Consider the following 16618-nt stretch of genomic DNA (forward strand, 5'->3'; position numbering starts at 1 on the left):
TCACAATGGCAGTGGCCTGTAGATTGGCCTGAACTTTAAACAGGATGGCTCTAGATTTGTTTCTAGGACCCAGCAAAGTTGGTTTCATTGGAGGCCATTTAAGTCTCTTCCCTCTAGCCTAGAAGCATTAATGGTCTGTGTCCTGTTCCTTCATGGTCTTTTAACTACTTTCTTCAAGGTGGACAATAAGTTAAATCAGTTTGTGCTAAGTGTTTGAAAAGTGGTTGCGACTGGAATATTATTTATAGGTAATAACTTATTATTTTGAAACAGTGAGTGATTGTAATGGTGAAATTTTATTTGTATTACAAATACTACAAGAACTGCTAAAGAAATTAGACATTTCAGTTTCATAATTGAAAACAAACTAAACCTTATTCTGGATATATTTTCTCAACAAGAAACATGTATAATTATTTTTATCAAAACAAGCATATGTATTTGTGTTTTTCACTCTTTTAATTACAATATAAAGTTCCTGTCTTGCACGCTTACTTCCTTTCTCTTTGTCTCTTGAAATGAAGAAAGACTTTCAGTCAAGTTAACCCTTTCAGTCAAGCAAATCAATAAACGTAATCCATCACATAAACAGAACCAGTGACAAAAACCACGTGATTATCTCAATAGATGTCGAAAAGGCCTTCGATAAAATTCAACACCCTTCATGCTAAAAACTCTCAACAAACTAGGTATTGATGGAACATATCTCAAAATAATAAGAATTATTTATGACAGACCCACAGCCAATATCATACTGAATGGGCAAAAGCTGGAAGCACTCCCTTTGAAAACTGGTACAAGACAGGGATGCCCTTTCTCACCACTCTTATTCAACGTAGTATTGGAAGTTATGGCCAGGGCAATCAGGCAAGAGAAAGAAATAAAGAGTATTCAAATAGGAAGAGAGGAAGTCACATTGTCTCTCTTTGCAGATATCATGGTGGTATATTTCGAAAACCCCATTGTTCAGCCCCAAATCTCCTTAAGCTGATAAGCAACTTCAGCAAAGTCTCAGGATACAAAATCAATGTGCAAAACCCACAAGCATTCCTGTACAGCAATAACAGACAGAGAACCAAATAATGAGTGAATTCCCATTCATAATTGCTACAAAGAGAATAAAATACCTAGGAATACAATTTGCAAGGGATGTGAAGGACCTCTTCAAGGAGAACTATGAACCACTGGCTCAAAGAAGTAAGAGAGGACACAAACAAATGGAAAAAACATTCCATGCTCATAGATAGGAAGAATCAATATTGATTCATTTTTTAAAATTCAGTTTCTGAGTTTGGGTTCCTTATTCAGTTGAATATCTTGTCAGATGAAGAGCATTTATGTTCTAGTAGATTTACTCCAGAGTTTTTCTTTATGTTTTGTTGTTTTTTTCTTCAGAAGAGCTCTTATTCAGATCTGACTGAAAGTTTTGCTGGTTCATTGATTAAATCATGTCAGTATTCTTGAGTTTAAGAAGTCAGCTCCAAAATAATGATAGGGCGAATAGTCATTTTGAAAGGGAAGGAATGGATTTTGTTATGTTTGGAATTATTTCAGGACTTTCCAGAAGCATGGCATCTATTGTATAACATATAACTACTATTATAATAGAAACCAGAATTGTGAAAGAGCTCACTTCTATTACCTTTCAGTTCTGTGGTTTTGTGTTTGGAATTTTATTTAAACTCTGTTTATTATAATATGTTTGTATATTTAGTTATCTGGATAAGGTAAGCATTGGAGGCTTACAGCTTACTCTGAGTTGCTTTGAGAGAGAGAGAAAGAGAGAGAGAGTGTGAGTGTGTGTGTATAAATAGTTTTAAACCAATAATTTAAAAAACACATGAGTATTTTTAGTAAAAACAAAACATCTTAACTACATCAAGAGCAATGCCACAGGTTTTTAAAAAGCTGTTCCAATTTATGGATAGCCAGATTTCAGGTATTTATTTAGAGACAAAGTAGAACCTGTGGTCTTCTATCAAACTGAGTGGATAATATTTCAAAGGAACAAAATATAGACATTTAAAGTTAAGTATAGGCCTTTAAATATATTCTGAGACTAAGCGATAGTGCTAGTTCTTTGTCAGTCCAGGCAGCTTTATAATTTTCTTACTGCTGATTTGTGTACCAATAAAGGACACTTGAAACAACATCTGTTTTTCAGTGAAAGGAAGTTTAACTGATGCAGAAAAAGCAGTATTTTCAGCATTTGTCACTTAAACAAATAGAAATGAGTTTAACAAAATGTTAAATTCAGACAAAGCACAAAATAAATGTTTTGTGCTTGTTTTATTCTTATTCTAACATCAAGTCCTCCCTCCAGTGGCTGCTATTACAGCATTTTCCTTTTTCACCTTATTTTGGAAAATTATTATTTTTTCTCGAAATTGAAGTCCATTTTTACATCATGTTGAAAGACTGAGAGATAACTGTATGTGGGAAATATTCTTTTATAACGAAATGAACCTATCCTTTAGCAACCAAAGGGACAGTTTATTCTGAATTGAATACTCAGCCTTGATTTTTCATTTGCAAGCTGCTTATAACTACTCTTAGCCCAGCATTTAAAAAAATTTAATTTCTTATGTATCTTCAAAGGCTGATTTTACTTATTGTATTTACTAGTAGATATATGCCAGGCAAAGAAAATACTTAAATGACAGTTGACATTTTCAGAAGGGCTTAGTTGTATTTTATTTTATTTTACATTTTATTACTTTTTTGAGACAGGGTCTTGCTCTGTTGCCTAGGCTGGAACATATTGGCATGATCATGGCTCATTGTAATGTCAGATTCCTGATCCTGCTGCCTCAGCCTCCCAAATAGCTGGGACTACAGGCACATGCCACTACATTTAATTTTTTGTGGAGATACCATCTTGCTATATTGCCAGAACTGGTCTTGAACTCCTGGCCTCAAGCAATCCTCCCCACTTGGCCTCCCAAAGGGCTGGGGTTATAGGTGTGAGCCTATGTGCCTTTCCCAATAGTTGCATTTTATTTTATTATAAGATGCAGGAAATTATTATTTTTTAATTCAAGTTTTAAATAATATTTATAGTTTCTCTTTTGTCATAGCTGATGTAAAATTTTCTGAGGTAATCAATTTTTATTCAGAATACTAGCTCCGTTTTAAAACAGGCAAGGAATCAATTGGGTTTTAGTAACAGTATGTTATTGATATAGCTGCTCTGAGGTTTGCACAATACCAATTTATCCTTTTCTAAAATAACTGCTTCTATCAATTTTACTCATGAGCAGAACCTCCAACTTTCTCACTAAACAGATGGAATGGGACTGTCAGCATTATCCTTAGAGAAGAATGCCCCAAAGAACACATTATAAAAGGCAATGCCACTAAAATTGTAGTATGGTCATGAGTCACTTAATGTTGGGGATTTTTTTTGAGAAATGTGGTGTTAGGTGATTTCGTAGTTGTGCAAACAACATAGAGTATACTTACACACACCTAGATGTTACAGCCTTATACACACCTGGGCTACATATGGTGTAACTTGTTGCTCTGAGGCTCGAAACCTGTGTGACACGTTACTGTGCTGAATACTGTAGGCAATCCAACACAATGGAATTTATTTATTTAACGTATATAAACATAGAAAAGGTACAGTACAATTATAGTATAAAATATTTTTTAAAAAGGAACACCTTTATAAACCGCTTACTATGAATGGAGCTTGCAGGTTTTATTCAATAATTTTATTAATAATTTTTTGAATAAAACTAGTTTTATTCAATAATTAACTAGCCTACTGTAACTTTTTTACTTTATAAATTTTAAAATTAATTTTTTTTAAGAGATGGGATTTTATTCTGCCACCCAGGCGGAGTGCAGTGGGTGATTGTAGCTCACTGCAGCTTCAAACTCTTGGGGTCAAGCCCTCCTCCTGCCTCAGCCTCCCAAGCAGGTGGGATTAAAAAGTGCATCACCATTCCACATGAACTTTTTAACTTTTTTGTAATAATACTTAGCTGAAAACACAATCATATTATTCAGCTGTACAAAAGTATTTTCTTTCTTTATATACTTATTCTATAAGCTTTTTTCTATTTTCAGAGTTTTTATTTTTAAAATATTTTGGCCAAAAATGAAGACACAGCATACACATTAGCCTAGACCTACCCAGGGTCAGGGTCATCAATAACACTACCTTCCACCTCTACATCTTGTCCTGCTGGAAGATCTTTAGGGCAAAAACGCACATGGAGCTGCTATTTCCTATGGTAGCAGTGCCTTCTGGAATACCTCCTGAAGGACCTGCCTGAAACTATTTTACAGTTAACTTTTTTTATTTTTTAAAGAAGCAGAAATAGTACACTTTACATAAAAAGTATTGTGTAGTAAAAATATAGTCACCAGCAGGGGGCGGTGGCTCACATCTGTAATCCCAACACTTTGGAAGGCCAAGGCAGGTGGGTCACCTGAGCTCAGGAGTTCCAGACCAGCTTGGCCACCATGGTGAAACCTCATCTCTACTAAAAATAAAAAAAATTAGCCAGGCATGGTGGCAGGTGCCTATAATCCCAGCTACTTGGGAGTCTGAGGCAGGAGAAACGCTTGAATCCAGGAGGCAGAGGTTGCAGTGAGCCGAGATCATGCCATTGTACTCCAGCCTGGGCAACAGGAATGAAACTCTGTCTCAAAAAAACAAAAACAAAACACATAGTCACCTATTAGTTTATTATTTTCACGTATTTATGTACTATGCATATTTGTATATGTTAAACTTTGATGTGACTGGCAGTGCAGTATGTTTGTTTACACCAGCATCACCACCACAAACACGAGTAATGTGTTGTATCATGATGTTATGCCAGCTATGATGTCACTAGGTGGTAGGAATTTTTCAGCTTCATTATAATCCTATGGGACCACTGTCTTAATATGAATTCTGTCATTAGCCAAAATGTTATGCATTGTGTGACTGCATTTTTTTTGTTAATATTTTTATCACTTATTTAAAGAATATATTGTTGCTGAAAAAGATTATGTGCAACCAGGGTTACTGTTGATTATATGTATGTGATATACTGATATAAAACAGGCCTCCGTATTTTAATGCCTATGCAAGTTATAGAGTATGATAATACAATTAACACCTGTAAATTTACCACCAAATTCAAGACTAAAAACTCTATCAATTACTTGCATTGACTTATGTGCTTCTCCCCCTCATGCCCTCCGTTCTTTCCCAGTGGTAATAACTATTGAATTTTGCATTTATTTTTTTCTCTTGATTTTTCTTTTGGTTTTATCTCAATTTGTGACACTAATAATTTGTTTTAGTTTAGCTCAGTATAAATGATATTGTATGTAGTGTTCTAATATTTGATTTCCTCACAAGTATTTTTGGAAAATTCATCCATGTTTTTGAGTGTAGTTGTGCTTCATTCATCTTTACTACTGTATAATACTCATCTTTGCCCTGTTAATGTACTACAATATATTTGCTCTCCTATAATTGGAGAACAGTTTTTTTCCATTTGTTGTAGCCAAATTCTAAGATGGTCCCCAGTGATCTTTGCTTCTTGATATTCATGCCTTTGTGTAAACTTCTGCTACATTGAGCAGGGCTCTCTTCTACCAGTAGGATGTACAGGAAATGATGGTGAGACTTCTTCAATTTTCCTGAATCTGTCTTTCTTGGGAAAGCCCTCCCGCATGGGCTTATGCACAGATCTATTTGAGTTTGGGAGGACTGTAACAACAATTAATACCAATCATTTATCTATGTGAGTGAGCCATATTGGAAGTGAATGTTCTGTCTCCAGTTAAACCTTCAGATGATTGTAGAACTTGCCAGTATCTTGACTGCAACTTCATAAACTTGATTGAGAACTTCCCAGCTGAGCTGCTCCCAATTTCTGATCTACAGAAACTGAGATATTACAAATATTTATTGTTGTTTTGTGACACTGTGTTTTGAGGTAATTTGTTACGTAGTTACAGATAATGAATAAATTGGCTGTTTTGATGATGGATACATTTTATGCACATGTTTATGTCTGCCTCCACATGTATATGTAGAAGGTCAAGGTGTGAGATTGATGGATTGGAGATTATGGTAATATTTAACTTGGATATCTCATGCTAATTTTTTCCAAAGTAGTTTTACGAATTTATCTTTTAACCAAAAATGTGAATAAGTATCTCTATTATTCTACATTCTTTTTTTTTTGTTATTGTCAGACTAATTAATTTTTTCTAGCCTAATGACTGTAGAATATCTTATTGTGGTTGTATTCCTTGCCTCAACATCAAAGTAGTAGTCTCCCGTATTTTTCCCTAAGAGGTTTAGTTTAAAGTTTGAATTTCACGTTTATACCCTTAAGTCATTTGAAATTGATCATGTATGGAGTGAGATAGGTATCTAATTTATTTCTTTGTCTTTTTTTAAGTTGTGCAGTTAACCAGTTTTTCCAGTTGTCAGAAAAATCTCTGTTTTCCCCAGTGATATGATGGTATCATATGGATCTGTTATATAGCTTTGTTTTGGAGTTCCATTCTGTTCTATTTATCAATTTGTTTATTCTGGTATTAATGGCATGCTTTTTTAATTACTTTGAATCCTGGCAATGCAAGTCTTCCTGTGGTGTTCTTTAGGCGTGTCCCCAGTTTAACTTTAGATGATTGTAGAACTTGCCAATATCTTGACTGCAACTTTATGAACTTGTTTAAGTTCTAGAAATACATTTTGGGGTTTGAGTAGAATTGCAAAGTTTTCTGAATATGGGTATAGCATCTTTTGTTAGATTTAATCATTTACGTTTTTAATTTTTGCTTTTTTTTTTTGAGATGAAGTTTTGCTCTTGTTGCCCAGGCTGGAGCCCAATCGTGTGGTCTCAGCTTACTGCAACCTCTGCCTCCTGTGTTCAAGTGATTCTCCTGCCTCAGCCTCCCAAGTAGCTAGGATTACAGGTGCCTACCACCATGCCTGGCTAATTCTTATATATTTAGTAGAGACGAGGTTTCACCATATTGACTAGGCTGGTCTTGAACTCCTGACCTCAGGTGATCCACCCACCTTGGCCTCCCAAAGTGCTGGGATTATAGGTGTGAGCAACCACACCTGGCCAATTTTTGCCATTATTAATGATGTATTAAAAAACTGCTTTATAACTGATTGTTGCTAGTATCTGTAAATATATTTAATTTTTTGTCTGTAAATCTTAACGGCAAGCCATCTTGTTGAATTCTCTTTTTATTCCTAATGATACAGAGATTCTTGTTTTTTTGATTTTAGAGGACTTTGTTTCTTGATTCTTTTTGTTGTAGATATATCATTTGAAAATAATGATAACTTTGATTTCCTTTTGAAAATTGTTACTATGTTTTTATTTATTTTTCATGTTCTACTGCATTGTATAGAATGTCCAACAAACTGTGACTAGAAGTGGTAATAGTAAAGTGATAATGATGGGCATTCTTTTATGCTTCTTGATTTTGAAGAGACTTTTACAAATATTTTATCATTAAGAGCAATTTTGTTGTGCTTGCTTCAGCAGCACGTATACTAAAATTGGACTGATACAGAGATTAGCATGGCCCCTGCGCAAGGATGACATGCAAATTTGTGAAGCGTTCCATATTTTTAAAGAGAGCCCACATAGCCAAGTCAATTCTAAGCAAAAAGAACTAAGCTGGAGGCATCTCACTGCCTGACTTCAAACTATACTACAAGGCTATAGTAATCAAAACAGCATGGTACTGGCACCAAAACAGAGATATAGACCAGTGGAACAGAACAGAGGCCTTGGAGGCAACACCACACATCTACAAACATCTGATCTTTGACAAACCTGACAAAAACAAGCAATGGGGAAAGGATTCCCTGTTTAATAAATGGTGTTGGGAAAACTGGCAAGCCATGTGCAGAAAGCAGAAACAGGACCCCTTCCTGACATCTTACACTAAAATTAACTCCAGATGGATTAAAGACTTAAACATAAAACCTAACACCATAGAAACCCTAGAAGAAAAGCTAGGCAAAACCATTCAGGACATAGGCATAGGCAAAGACTTCATGACTAAAACAGCAAAAGCATTGGCAACAAAAGCCAAAATAGACAAATGGGACATAATCAACTCCACAGCTTCTGCACAGCAAAAGAAACAGTAATTAGAGTGAATCGGCAACCAACAGGATGGGAAAAAATTTTTGCAATCTACCCATCTGACAAAGGGCTAATATCCAGAATCTACAAAGAACTGAAACAGATTTACAAGAAAAAAAGCCCATTTAAAAGTGAGCGAAGGATATGAACAGACACTTTACAAAAGAAGACATATATGAGGCCAACAAACATATGAAAAAATGCTCATCATCACTGGTCATCAGAGAAATGCAAATCAAAACTACATCGAGATACCATCTCACGCCAGTTAGAATGGTGATCATTAAAAAATCTGGAGACAACAAATGCTGGAGAGGATGTGGAGAAATAGGAACACTTTTACACTGTTGGTGGGAGTGTAAGTTAGTTCAACCACTGTGGAAGACAGTGTGGTGATTTCTCAAGGACCTAGAAATAGAAATTCCATTTGACCCAGCAATCCCATAACTGGGTATATATACAAAGGATTGTAAATCATTCTATTATAAAGACATATGCACATGTATGTTCATTATGGCACTGTTTATAATAGCAAAGACAGAACCAACCCAAATGTCCATTGATGATAGACTGGACAGGGAACATGTGGCACATATACACCATGGAATACTATGCAGCCATCAAAAATGATGAGTTCGTGTCCTTTGTAGGGACGTGGATGAACCTGGAAACCGTCATTCTCAGCAGACTGACACAAGAAAAGAAAATTAGACACTACATGTTCTCACTCATAGGTGGGTGTTGAACAAAGAGAACACATGGACACAGGGAGGGGAGCATCACACACTGGGGTCTGTTGGCGGGGAGCTAAGGGAGGGACAGCGGGGAGGAGGGGACTTGGAGGGGGGATAACATGGGGAGAAATGCCAGATATAGGTGATGGGGAGGAAGGCAGCAAATCACACTGACACGTGTGTACCTATGCAGTGATCTTACATGTTCTTCACATGTACCCCAAAACCTAAAAAGCAATAAAATATATATTTAAAAAAAGTAATTTTGTTTTAAGTGGTTATTTTTATTTGCTTGTTTTTTTTAAACCTTTTGTCAGCTTACAGACATTTCCTTTTTATTCCTAGTTTTCTGTGACTTTTTTCCAAAAATAGGTTTTGAATTTTATCACATGCTTTTTCTGCAGATATTGAAGTTATTATGGCTTGTTTTATATTGGTGAGTGGAATTTATAGATATTTTAATGTTTTGTATTGTGCTTCCTAGGGTTTACTATGCAGCAGGATTCCTTGGGGGACTTGGCTGTAATGTTAAGGAGAAGTCTACTTGTAAAATTCCTGACTCTCATGATCATTGGAAGGGACTTCATCATTTTGTGCTTATGTAGAAAATAGTAGTGAGAGCCATTTGGCATACTTTGTTTAAGCATACATAGGTCTACTAACATAAATGGCTAACATTCAGCAAAGTGTCCTTGTGTTGGCAACTTCAGTGCCACACAGTGTATTTCCTGTAACAGTATGGCGACGTGATGGTTGTCTTTTGTGCGGGAAAAAAAAATATTTTGTAGAAGACAGAAGGATTCAGAACTCTTTGATTGGTTTTGGAATAGGAGAATTTTCCTGCTCAAGTCCTTTGTTAATTTAGGCTAGGTGTGTATTATGTATTTAGTTTTTTGAATAAAGTAAATAACCACTGTAACTTATATGGTAGCCTAAAAATGTGACTTGAGCTTTCAGATTTCAAATTACCTTTTTTTAAGATCAGATATTTGTAGTATCACAGCAATATGGATCCTCTAAAAATTTCTCTGAGTTAATCTCCCTGTTGGTCTCAGCATGTGAACATTATTTAAATATACAAACATGAAATGCTATAAAATATTATCACTCCATAAAGAGTTGGGAAATTCTAGAAGGCAAAAAATAATCTATTCTGAAGGCACTTAAATTACATTCCTACTTGTTAACACATTTAGGTAAAATCAGACTTCACTGAAATTTTCCCCTTGAATAAATAATAAGGAGTGCATTGTCAGTAGATACTGGATTTGAGTGGTACTTAAATGCCTTGTTTGCAGTACAATTATGATCTGCACAAAACTGAAATGTGCCATTACACTTTATTGTTGGTGTTATTCATGTGGCTTACTAGGCTTAATCAACTGCTTGATTATATACTCAAGTTTGGCTTCATTTTTCTTTTCTATAGCAAATGGTACATTTCTAACTTTGAAGTAATTTGCTACAATGTCTGGGATCAGTTATGATAATGATCAAAATAATAACAGTAAAGTTATACCAAATTTTAATCTTTGTTAGAAATTGGGTGGGTTTGGGGTGCTTTTAGATGGTATGTGTTTGGGGATTTACTGAATCATGACCAAAGTGAATTAGTGCTTGTGAGCAGGTTTTCACTGGAATATGTATGCAAGGGCAAGGGAGGCAGATTACCATTGACAGAACTGCCAGTGCTGAGAACTGGAACAAGCTAGACTAGAGCACTGTGATTTACAAAAACTTATTTAATGCTCATCTTTTATACCTAGAAAATAATATGTTTGTTCTTAATATCTATCTAGCTAGAGTATGCCTAGACAATTGCTAGCCTGGCCGTGGAGAGAGGGATGATTGGGATATTAAAAGAGAGAAGTTCTTTAAATAAGTCTGCCTGAAATCTACTTCTTGCTTCTATCTTATAGAAGGTAAAGGGAAGGGTGAGTGGTTAGTGAGACGGTTAAGATTTCCATTTTGAGATTGCTTTGACTTTTGGCATTAGAGCTGTAGAAAGAGTTAGAGAGAGACCCATTTAATGCTCAGTGACAGATACTACCCCAGTGCAAGTGTATCTCTTTGAACTATTGGAATAATCACCTCAAAAAGAAACCACATACCTATTAACAGTCACACCCTATTTTTCTCTTCCTCTAACCCCTGAAAACTATTAATCTACTTTCTATTTCTATGAATTAACCTGTTCTGGACATTTCATATGAATGGAATTGTACAATATGTGGGGTTTTTTTTGGTAATTGGTTTCATGTCACTGACCTCATTTTGTAATTGTAATTAGCACATAATATTTTCATTTATGTCATAGCGTGCATCAGTATTTCCTTTCTATTAAAGAATAATATCCTATTATATAGGTATACCACATTTTGTTTATCCATTCATCAGTTGACAGCCAGGTTGTTTCAACTCGTTGGCAATTATGAATAATGCTTCTGTGAACATTTGTGCATAACTTTTGGTCAGAACATGTATTTTCATTTATCTTGGGTATAGACCAAGAAGTAGAATTGCTGGGTCATATGGGAACTCTGTGTATGATAATTTGAGGAACTGCTCAACTGTTTTCTAAAGTGGCTGCATCACAGTAGCAATTGTTGTCACACCAGCAATATATCAGGTATCCAGTTTCTTCACATTGTCACAAACCTTGATTTATATATTTTTTTGATTATAGCCATGCTAGTTATTGTGTATTAGGTAGCTCACATGGTTTTGATTTGCATTTTTATAATGACTAATGATATTGAGCATCTTTCCATGTGCTTTTTGGCCATTTGTATATTTGAAGAAATGTGTGCTTATATCATTTACCTACTTAATTGTTTTTCTTTTTAATTAAAAAGTAGGCAAATGAGTTGCAAGAGTGGCAAGAGTTTGTTATATATTTTGGATACATCTGGTCTCTTTACATCAGAATTTTTTTTTTTTCCCTGAATTCAGAAAACCGTTAGAAAAGGGCATTGTTGTGGATTAGGATTTTTGGAAGCAGATGCTGAGACAGAATTTGGGGTATAAAATATCTTTAGAGATCAGCACTTGTGAAAGGAAGGAGGAGAACAGGATTGGTCAGAGGGAGAAGTTGAATTTACATGAAGGCTTGGCAAAAGTTCAGCCAACCTGGCAGCAAGCTCTGGAGCAAATATTGCCTCTCAGTGTTGTCTTGAGTTCAAAAAATTTAACAGAGATTCTGGGAGCATATTTATGGGATGAGAATATTTGATATTGATTTTGCAAATATGTTATTACTGCTATTTCATGGTATAGGTTGTTTTGAAATCTTCTGAAGATAGTTTGGCCTGGAGTTACATACATTTATAATGTTGTTTATGTTTTATTATTTATGTTTACTATAGAATTAGAGCCTCTTAAGTAGTGTATATGATGTTCATAATTGCCTCATATAAAAGCAATTTTTTATGTTTGTTTGACACAATTTGTCTTTCTAAAGTTTTGAATGTGATGTATTTTTTTTAAGAATTATTTTGTCTTTGGCCATAGCTCTGCCATTTCTGCTACATGTTATGAAAGCTTCATAAAAGACTAAATTTTTTTCTTTTGAAATTTGTTTCAGAATTGAGAATCATCTTAGTCTTTAATTTCTTAAGTTTTAACATTGTCACAGATATTCTAAGGTTTTCTATTCTTGCCTTGTTGAGTTTCTGTCTTTTTGCAAGCCAAAAAGCAATGCGATAGTTAGCCAGATGATTACCAGTTTTGGGACCTATTTAAAAGACATAGTAGTGCAATATTATTTCTTTTAAAATACTCTTATTTGATATCTCTTAACTTTTGTCCCTTTTTTCAGATGCTTGATTTACCAAAGTATTGGGAGAGATGATAATAAGTAATTTTGATCAATCTTGATTCTAAATACCAAACAAAATATACTAAGACAGTTTTCACTGACAACTTTAGTCTATAGATATCTATATCCAATTTGCCCAGACTCCAAATTGTAATACTTCATAATAATAGAAATTAGTACATAAGAGTAGGTGTGAATCTTCTGCAGAATGAAGAAACTGGAATTATTTTTCTAGTGAGGTTCTGTTGTTTGACTGTATCAGCATGGTAGAATAGAAGAAACTCATTCATAATTAGGGGTCAGAAGACCTGACTTAGAATCTCAGCTACTCTTTAACATCTGGGATGCCTTAACAAGGCTTATGTAGCTTTTCAAGGCCCAGAATGCCTTATCTCCATAAAATGCAGGTATGTCAACTCTGCCTACCCCTGCCAGTTGTGGTAATGACCTAATAAGATAGTGAATATGAATAGAACAGGTCATCTTCTGACCAATGTATAAATTTATGAGGTAGTTGGAAGAGTGTTCTTCCTTGGGCAAATGAAGGTGGAACCCAGATTTGTGATCTTTGTTCAGGCACACATTTTAATAAGTTTTGAAAGGAATGTAAAGGAATATAAATATAATCAAATGGATAAATAAAATGTATTTAATTATGTGAAAAAAATTACGTTCTATTATAATTATTTTCAATATAGTCTTGGAAACCCAAGTTAACTCAACAGATATTTATTGTGAGACTTTATTATTTGTGCATAGAGTATATCCAAGTGATGCACATTAAAATGTTCTTATTTCTGTGGACTGGATTGATTTTGGCATTCTTCTGGGGGTTTGAGCACAAATTAATTGGAATCTAGTTATTTCAGATTTTATGTGGATTACTAATATTTTTTAAAGGGATTTATAGTTTGTAAAATGCTTTCATATGCATTTTTTCATGTAATCTTCATAATAGTCCTGCAAAGGTAACTGCTCCTATTTTCACGATTCTTTTCATTACTTAGATTAGAGAATTTGTAACTTCCTCAAGGTTACTTAGCTACCAGGTGGAGGAACTGAAATTAAAACCTAGATTTCTCATTTCAAACCTACTATATCGTGTTGCTTGGGAAGCTAAGGAATTATTTTAGATAGACTTGGATTGGAACTGGGTATTCTTAGTCTCAGGAATCTAAGAGGTTTGGCTCTGAAAACTTGATCCAAACACGATTTTGCATTTGTTATAAAAGCCACCATTTTCTACACACCAGGGGCCCGTATTACCCTGGACTTTGGTCTTGTGTCTGTTCAGCCTGATTTCTTCATTCTTCAGCTTCTTTTCCAGTGGCCACACAGCAACATTTTTTGACTGTAGCCTCAGAATAATTCTGGACAGCATTATTATGAACTAGTCTTTGCTGATGAGCAACTGATGACTATTTTAATTATAATTTGGGTGGGTCTTTTGCTTCCTTATAAATCCCTTGTACCAGTTCTATTTACTGTAATTTCAGTTGCCAGTAGGCTATTTTGAACTTGATTTCTAGAGTCTCACTTAGTGAACCTAGAATCTTTAGGGACAGACTGGAACTAAACCAGTCCTGGGAACCTCAGAAAATTGACTCAATTTTAGTTTTTCTGTGATGTATTTTGTAGTTTTATCAATACATTCAGAATGTGAAGCAAAAAGGGCTTCTGTTGCAAAATCACCTAGTTCGTATTTAATACCTGCCTAAAAACAAACAAACGCAGAAAAATAAGCCTTCTATTTATCTTCCTGTACATTTTATAAGTGCATATGCCACATTTTGAGCAAACAGGGCAAATAAGAAATAATTCTACTATTTCATATTTTCAAATGCTGACTGGATAAAGATTACACATGACAAGTTATTTATAGCTTTATACATAGATTCTCTGTTGGAATCATAGAAAGGAAAAAGATATGATAATTGCTTTGTGTAGTTCACAGAATGAAATGGCAAACTGAGATGTTTTGAATCTAGTTTGTACTGTAACCATTTCTAGGAAACCATATTTAAACAGCAATGGTTATCATGAAGTATACAACATGTCAACTGTGTCCCAATTCACATCAGTAAAAACCATCCACACTTTATTATCTGTAACCTAACCTCCATCAGATAATGCCAAATAAACTATGTCGAGTGCACATATTAATACATATCAAATGTACCAAACAGCTTGCTGGCTGCATTTTCAGTAGTATTTATCTGTGGTCATGCAGGTTATAACTCTGAATTTTTATTAGGAAAACTAAATTGAGAATGTATAATGTTCTTGATTTAGCTTCACCAGCTGTGCCACAGCCAGGAAAAATAACTCAGGAGGGTAAAAATCTAACACTTGTTAAGAGAGCAATAGACAGATTGCTTTTGCTTCATGTTTACCTGCTTTGCATCTGCTACTATAAGGTTTAGGGTCACATGTAATAATTAGTTTTCTTTTTTTGAGACAGAGTCTCGCTGTCTCCCCCAGGCTGGAGTGCAGTGGCATGAACTTAGCTCGCTGCAACCATTGCCTCCCAGGTTCAAGTGATTCTCTTGCCTCAGCCTCCCAAGTAGCTGGGACTACAGGTGCACGCCACCACGCCTGGCTAATGATTTGCATTTTTTGATAGAGACAGGGTTTCACTGTGTTAGCCAAGCTGGTCTCTATCTCCTGATCCGCCTGCTTGGCCTCCAAAAGTGCTGGGATTACAGGTGTGAGCCACTGTGCCCGGCCATTAGTCTTTGAACTTACATGATATTACTCCAGCAAATTGCTTTGCGAATTTTTAGGTTGTCTCATATAAAATTAGAATAATGATTATTAATTTTTATTTAATCTTTGAAATCTTGAAAGTGATTCATCGAAATACAAATTTTGATAACGACCCTAGCACTGAAAACATTTACAATTTTACCTTTGGTAAACCAGTCACAATGAAATAATTATATATATTTTTCTGTTCAGGAATCAGACAATTTAGGGCCAGTGAAAAATAATCTAATAGTTTATATTTGGAAGAAATAGTGAGTTAGCAAAGGGATAGAGTAAAAAATGCAAGAAGTCGCCTGTAGGTAATTAACTTAGTTGTGGAGTATTTAACAAAGGGTGCTGTGTGGAATTTCTCATTATGAACATTTCTCTCTCTCTCTCTTTTTTTTTTTTTGAGACGGAGTTTCTCTCTTGTTACCCAGGCGGAAGTGCAATGACGTGATCTCGGGTCACCGCAACCTCCGTCTCTTGGGTTCAAGCAATTCTCCTGCCTCAGCATCCCGAGTAGCTGGGACTACAGGCATGCGCCACTATGCCCAGCTAATTTTTGTATTTTTAGTAGAGATGGGGTTTCACCATGTTGACCATGATAGTCTCGATCTCTTGACCTCGTGATCCACCTGCCTTGGCTTCCCAAAGTGCTGGGATTATAGGCTGAGCCACCGCACCCAGTCCTCTTTAATTTCTGTTACAAGATGATGTGTAATAAAAAGTTGCTGGTGAAATTTGTGCACCATCATATGGGACTTGACTAATCCCTGAATGGAAATACATAGCCCTTGCAAATATTTATTTATTTTAACATTATTGTAATTATCAGTCTAGGTCTGGTATATTTTCTTTGTTGCTGCTTGGCTGTTTGATTTAGCAGCTACAAAGTAAGCCCATAGGAGGACAGTGACCATACTTGTTTTACTCAGCATTGTATTCCCAGAGTCTTGCATATTGCCTATCTTAAATACCAGGATACATTTCTTGAAGGGATATAGACATATTTTATTTATGTAGAATTTATAGAGTTTTGAGTTACCTGTACACAGAAGGAAAATAAGAGCTACTTCTGTGCTCAGTGAAAGTGCTTTCCCAGTGAAAAATAGTCTCATATTCTAGGTATTCCTTTTAGAATATCTTGCACCATTGGGTAATAGTAAAATGGCTAGTTATAGGAATGA

At 35.2% G+C, this 16618-nt stretch overlaps 1 protein-coding gene and 1 non-coding gene across 18 annotated transcripts in view; both read left to right on the forward strand.

Annotated features, from left to right (window-relative positions):
- The window catches only part of ARB2A (ARB2 cotranscriptional regulator A), a 505249-nt gene that overhangs the window by 21506 nt on the left and 467125 nt on the right, over positions 1-16618 (forward strand). The gene's annotated exons all lie outside the window — the stretch shown is intronic.
- Positions 7508-7611, forward strand: LOC120365636 (U6 spliceosomal RNA). The gene has a single exon (XR_005580522.1). It is a non-coding gene; the product is annotated as a U6 spliceosomal RNA (small nuclear RNA).

The sequence above is a fragment of the Saimiri boliviensis genome, chromosome 1, assembly GCF_048565385.1.
Source record: "Saimiri boliviensis isolate mSaiBol1 chromosome 1, mSaiBol1.pri, whole genome shotgun sequence".
Classification (NCBI taxonomy): domain Eukaryota; kingdom Metazoa; phylum Chordata; class Mammalia; order Primates; family Cebidae; genus Saimiri; species Saimiri boliviensis.